The sequence below is a fragment of the Nycticebus coucang genome, chromosome 10 (assembly GCF_027406575.1).
Source record: "Nycticebus coucang isolate mNycCou1 chromosome 10, mNycCou1.pri, whole genome shotgun sequence".
Classification (NCBI taxonomy): Eukaryota; Metazoa; Chordata; class Mammalia; order Primates; family Lorisidae; genus Nycticebus; species Nycticebus coucang.
The window spans coordinates 99,468,551-99,474,320 of NC_069789.1; the positions used below are offsets into that span (position 1 = coordinate 99,468,551).

General features: G+C 41.1%; 1 non-coding gene across 1 annotated transcript; it reads left to right on the top strand.

The window, feature by feature from the left end:
- The first annotated feature begins 1,890 nt into the window (after positions 1 to 1,890).
- TRNAE-UUC (transfer RNA glutamic acid (anticodon UUC)) lies at positions 1,891 to 1,962 on the top strand. Its single transcript has one exon. It is a non-coding gene; the product is annotated as a tRNA-Glu (tRNA).
- Positions 1,963 to 5,770: the final 3,808 nt, after the last annotated feature.

The window sequence follows — 5,770 nt, forward strand, 5'->3', positions numbered from 1 at the left end:
TTCTACTTTTACATCCTAATCTTGGTCTAGAGAAATTCTTTCTCATCTTGCACAGAGCACCTACTGAGCATTCCACCCTAACACCATCTTTCCAAGAATTTGGGAGAAATAGTTTTAAAGGATAGTTTGGCAGGCAAAAGGCTAGGCAATTTGTTTGAGTACCTATTTTTCGGGGTGTGCGTGATATATTTAGTAGTAGAATTGCTAAGTCATTTACCTTCCCACCAGCATTGGCTTATTGTATATAGATATAATATATGTTGAGCCTCTCACTCTGTTGCCCCGGCTAGAGTGCTGTGGCTTCAGTATAGCTCACAGCAACCTCAAACTCTTTGGTTCAAGTCATCCTCCTGCCTTCCAAGAAAGCTCACTAGATCTCTATCTACGCTCACCTGCCACATGACATTTCAATCAGTGACAAACTGCATATATGATGGTGATCCCATAAAATTACAATGGAGCATATATAAAAACCTGATATTTGGCACTTGATATTGGCATTGCAGATCAAGCAGGGGAAAGGATTGATGTGCAGCAATGGTGCTGGGACATTTGGTTTTCCATATGAAAAAAATAGATAAATAAAAATACTGTATATAGGCTCAGCGCCCGTAGCACAGTGGTTATGGCACCAACCACATACACGGAAGCTGGCAGGTTCGAGCCCAGCCTGGGCCAGCTAAACAACGACAACTACATCAACAAAATAACCGGGTGTTGTGGCGGGCAGCCTTCTTGGGAGGCTGAAGCAAGACAATCACCTAAGCCCAAGAGTTTGAAGTTGCTACGAGCTCTGATGCCATCTGTCTCAAAAAATAAAAATAAAACAAAATAAATACTGTATATATACCATCTGGGTTTGTGTATAATCTATAATGTTCACACAACAATAAAAGCACTCAACAATGCATTTCTCAGAATGCATCCTTACCATTAAGCAACACATGACTATATTATCTTTATCAATACCTCCACATATATATAAATATATGCACACATATCCAATTGGTTCTCTTTCTCTGGAGAACCCTGACTCATGTATTATCCATCCAGTCCAACATCAAAGAAACTGCACAGGCTTCTTGTTCTTCCTCTCATTAACTCCTAGCAGGAGCATTCTTGGAATTAAGAATCTGAGCATTCTTGGAATTAAAGGAAGTGAAAATAGTTTTATGGTATTTTTGGCATTTTCACAGGCCATTCTCAGGCCCCAGGAAACAGCATGGCCTAAAAGAGGGGTGCTGCTCAAGGTGGGCAGATCCCCATGGTGCTGAGCTTGCTTCATTCTGCACTGGGAGGGGCAAATTTAGAGGAGTTCAGGAATAGGACCCTTCAGAGAGGGATGGGAGGAAAAGAGGGACTTGTTTTCCTCAGTGGAATGTGAGGAAACTATAAAAGTGAGAGAGATACCCAGATTTTAGGAACAACAAAATAAAAAAATAAATAAAAATAATCATAAAATTAAAATAAATGTAGGAAACCTTATTAGATGGAGTCAGTAACAATATTTCCGGAAAGACTTTCCTCATCCTTGGCTTGAACTGTGACATCTTTCTTCCAACTTGTTTTTTTTTTTTTTTTTTTTTTTTATTGTTGGGGATTCATTGAGGGTACAATAAGCCAGGTTACACTGATTGCAATTGTTAGGTAAAGTCCCTCTTGCAATCATGTCTTGCCCCCATAAAGTGTGACATCTTCCAACTTTTTTGCAGTTAAAATCACTTGTCACCCCCAGACCCAGGAGACAGTCACTACACCAAGTCCTATACACACACCACTTCAAAATATTCTTCATACATTGCTAAAAGTTTCCAACATGTCTGAAGAGGCTACGGATTCTGTCCTAACATCTTTTTCCAGAAGGTGCTGCCTGTTAAGTAACAGGGTCTCTCCCTGGTGGTCTAGTGGCTAGGATTCGGCGCCTTCACCGCCGCGGCCCGGGTTCGATTCCCGGTCAGGGAAAATGCTTTTTCTTTCTCGAAACCGTCATGCTGTGGTTGTGGTTGGGGCTGCTGTGTCGCCCGCCAAAACCTGCTCAGTGATCCGTCCTCAGTTTAAAGCTGTAAAGTCTGCGCGCCTTTTACCTGCTCGCTGCGATCCTCAAGTCAATTTTGGCGATTCTCAAGTCAATTTTGAGAACTGCAGGGGAGTCAAGGACTGTTTTCAAGTAATTTGTCATATTAAGAGATTCGCTTTTGATCTATTTATAGTAGTTCATCTTATTACGGGTACAGTTAACTAATTTAATGCCACATGAAAATGTGTTCCGAATTTTAAAAAACACAAAACTGATTAAGAACGGTTTTCCATTTTTCATATATGCAAATAAGTATAATAGACTGGCTTGTTTTCCTAATTGGGGCACCAGAGAACACTTGGCTGCAGCCACCTGCAGAAACGGCAGTGGATCTGGTAAAATACCTGGATGGTCTGTATCTCTGGAATGTAACTGCTCTTAGGTTTTAATGCATGGGGAGAACACTTACACTTATTATTAAAACTATGCCTACGCCAACACTTCTAGATTTAGAAGCCGTTTGAGATAATGCACTTGTTTCATGCAAAAATTACTTATGATTTTTTTTTAAAAAATCATTAATTCTCAACAGAGTAGGGCACAGGTGAGTTTGAATCTACATAAATTTTTTACTCTACAGGTTCCCTGTTGGGTGGATACTCATGTTCATCAAAAGAAGTTATGTCAGTGGTACCTGAGGGGGTGCATGCAAGCGAGCGTTGGCTAAAACAACCAAAAGGGGAGGGAACGGAGGCAGCCACGGCAATAGAATGATCTGTCATCTTTGGGAAGAAAGGGTGCCTTCCCTGACCGGGAATCGGACTCAGGCCACAGCAGCGAAAGCGCTGAATTCTAGCCACTAGACCACCAAAAACCGATATCAGTCAACTGCAGGAATCACCTTCTGAGGAACGGACTTAGTACAGTGGCCTTAACTAATTATGCTAGGAAATTTTAGGGGTGTATAAAAAATGCTCTTAAAATGTTAAATAAATTTATTTTGAAGTTTGATTCGTTAATTGAGTCCCATGGAACAACGGAGCCTGCACATGAGCAGATACCAGCAATATTCTGGTGCCTAGGACCAGAATGGGTTCTTGTCCATTTCTAAGAACTCCTGTGCAGGCGGTGCCTGTGGCCCTACCCTGGGGGGCAGGGCGCCAGCCCCATGTACAGAGGGGTGGCGAGTTCCAACCAGGCCTTGGCCAAACTGCAAAACAACAACAAAAAAAAACAAAAAACAAGAGCATTCAATAGTCCTGATGAACATAGAATTCCAGGTGGACTCACTATGCAGCAGGACTTTAGAGACTCAAAGTGAATATAAGGTCTCAAGGCCACACTTGCCTTTCAAACTAGAACTTTCTTGAAACACAAAACTCAGGGCATGGTGTTCTAAGAAACATGAAAAACCAAATGAATCTTATATCCTTTCTACTTTCCTCTACTAGCCAGCCACTTATGTTGACAATAATGACACAGAAGGAAAGGGAAAGACAAGGCAACCTACAGTTCATTCCTTTTCCTTTCAATCCTTTCTTATCAGCAAGCTAAAATTAGGAACTTTGGTAGAATGTGTGCATCAAGAAGTGAAATAAAGCGAGTTTGTTTTGTGCTGTGTTTCCAATGTTCCAGTAAACAAATGTGCACGTAGGAGCTGTGAAATATGAACTATGTCTTTTTGGTGATTCTGCATATGAGTTAAATACTTCTATATTTACATTGTTAAATAAAAACAAATCTGGATTCAGCTAAGGAGAGATTTTTCCAAAAAGCCTATTGCAATAGGTAGAATGTACTGATCTCAGAAATCTGCAAGAGTCTCAAAATTCAACCAAAAAAAAAGATATTTCTTTCACAGGGATGGTAAGTAGAACTTAGCAGAAATTTTTAGGGAGAGCAAGTAGAGTGACCATGTCATCAGAGCAGTTTCCCAGATTCTCAGGGTAGGGTATAAAGGGCACATTTTCTGCATTTTAGTACTTGCTCAGCTTGGGGGCAAGCCAAAGGTGAGAGAAGGATGACTAAAGTTAGGTCAGGATAAAGCAGAGGATAAGAAATGTGTGATAGTGAACACTTGTTCAGCATTTAAAACTGGAATTGCACAATATAAAGATAATAGGTAAAATTCATGCTAATTATGTAAATTCTTAATTTTTCTTTGCATAGAATGACATTAAATAGCAATTAAAGGCTAGAGGCAATGGCTCACAGCTGTAATCCCACCACTTTAGGAGGCTGAAGCAGATCACGTGAGCTCAAGAGTTTGAGACCGGCCTAGGTAACATAAAGACACATGCACACTCTTGTTTCAAAAGGAAAGGGGAAAAGACAAAGAAAGGGAAGGGGAATGGAAGAAGGGAGGAAAAGAAAGAGAGAGAATGAGAGAGGAGAAAGAAAGGAAAAACATGGGAAGAAAGAAAGAAAAGAAGGAAGGAAGAGAGACGGAAGGAAGAGAGGGAGGGAAGAAGGAAAGAGGAAAGAAAGAAGAGTATAAAACTATTAAGTAGTGATTCTCAAGGAAGATGAGCATAGCCCCCTTAAGGATCATTATAGAATTACTGAAAGGATATCAACATTCACAGCTCAGAGTTCTCAGGGGCTGATCAGACTTAGCCACTGGATGTTTGACTCTCTCATTTGTTTCTCTTGAGAATTGTGGCCAGAGAGATTAGGGGCTCACTGCCATTCTTAATTCACCCCTTTGAATAAATGACCAGCATATTTCCTTTAAAAATACATTTCAGGCCAGGCAAGGTGGTTCATGCCTGTAATCCTAGCACTCTGGGAGGCCCAGACAGGTGTATTGCTTGAGGGCAGGAGTTCAGAGACAAGCCTGAGCCAGAGTGAGATACTCTCTCTAAAAATAGGCCATGTGGCAGGCACTTGTAGTCCTAGCTATTGGGAAGGCTGAGACAAGAGGATCACTTGAGTCCAGAAGTTTGAGGTTGCTGTGAGCTATAACGCCATGGCATTCTACTGAGGAGCAACAATTTGAGATAATTTTGTTATCTCAAAATAAAAATAAAAAATGAATTTCAGAAAGAAATAGTGAACTGCACTACAGAAGAGGTTATTGAAAGGAAGGGGGATGGAAGAAAGGAAAAAGGAAAGTCATCAGGCCTTGGCCTTGGACTCCCAGATCTGCCCCCAGCAATTCCCCCATGGCCATGCCACACAGTCCTCTCCCCCTGTGCAAGGGAAGAGTGTCTCCTTCATCCAGAAAAGTGTTCAGCTTGGTTCTTGACTTGAGTCTAGGACTCAACTCTAGGTGAAAGAGACAGTTGCCTTCAGCTGGAGTCAGAATTCAGGAGTGAGGAAGTGAGGCACAGGGTGCAGGGAGGTAGATGGTGATGATTTCTGGTTCTGGCTTTTAGAATCACCCATGTTTCCTGATTCCAGGCTCAGAATCACAGCACTGGATCCTTAGCTGAGGTAAGTTCAAGTCCTGGACATAGTTCAGGCACTAGAACTGATAGGATAGCCTTGCTAATAAATTGTCTAACAGAGAAAAGTAAATTGTAGGGGGAAAAGAGAGAGAGAGAAAGATTACTGCCTGTTGTTTGATTAACTGCATGAACCTTAACTTGCTATCTTTAATATTAATCAAATGGTCCTTAACTCAATGTCTTTTAAGATTAATTGCCAGGTGAGATTATTTCTACGGCATTTGAAAACAGCTGAGCAGACATAAAGAAAGTATAAATTCTTCTCCTTGACATTCACCAGACTACATTTCAAAGAAAACTGACA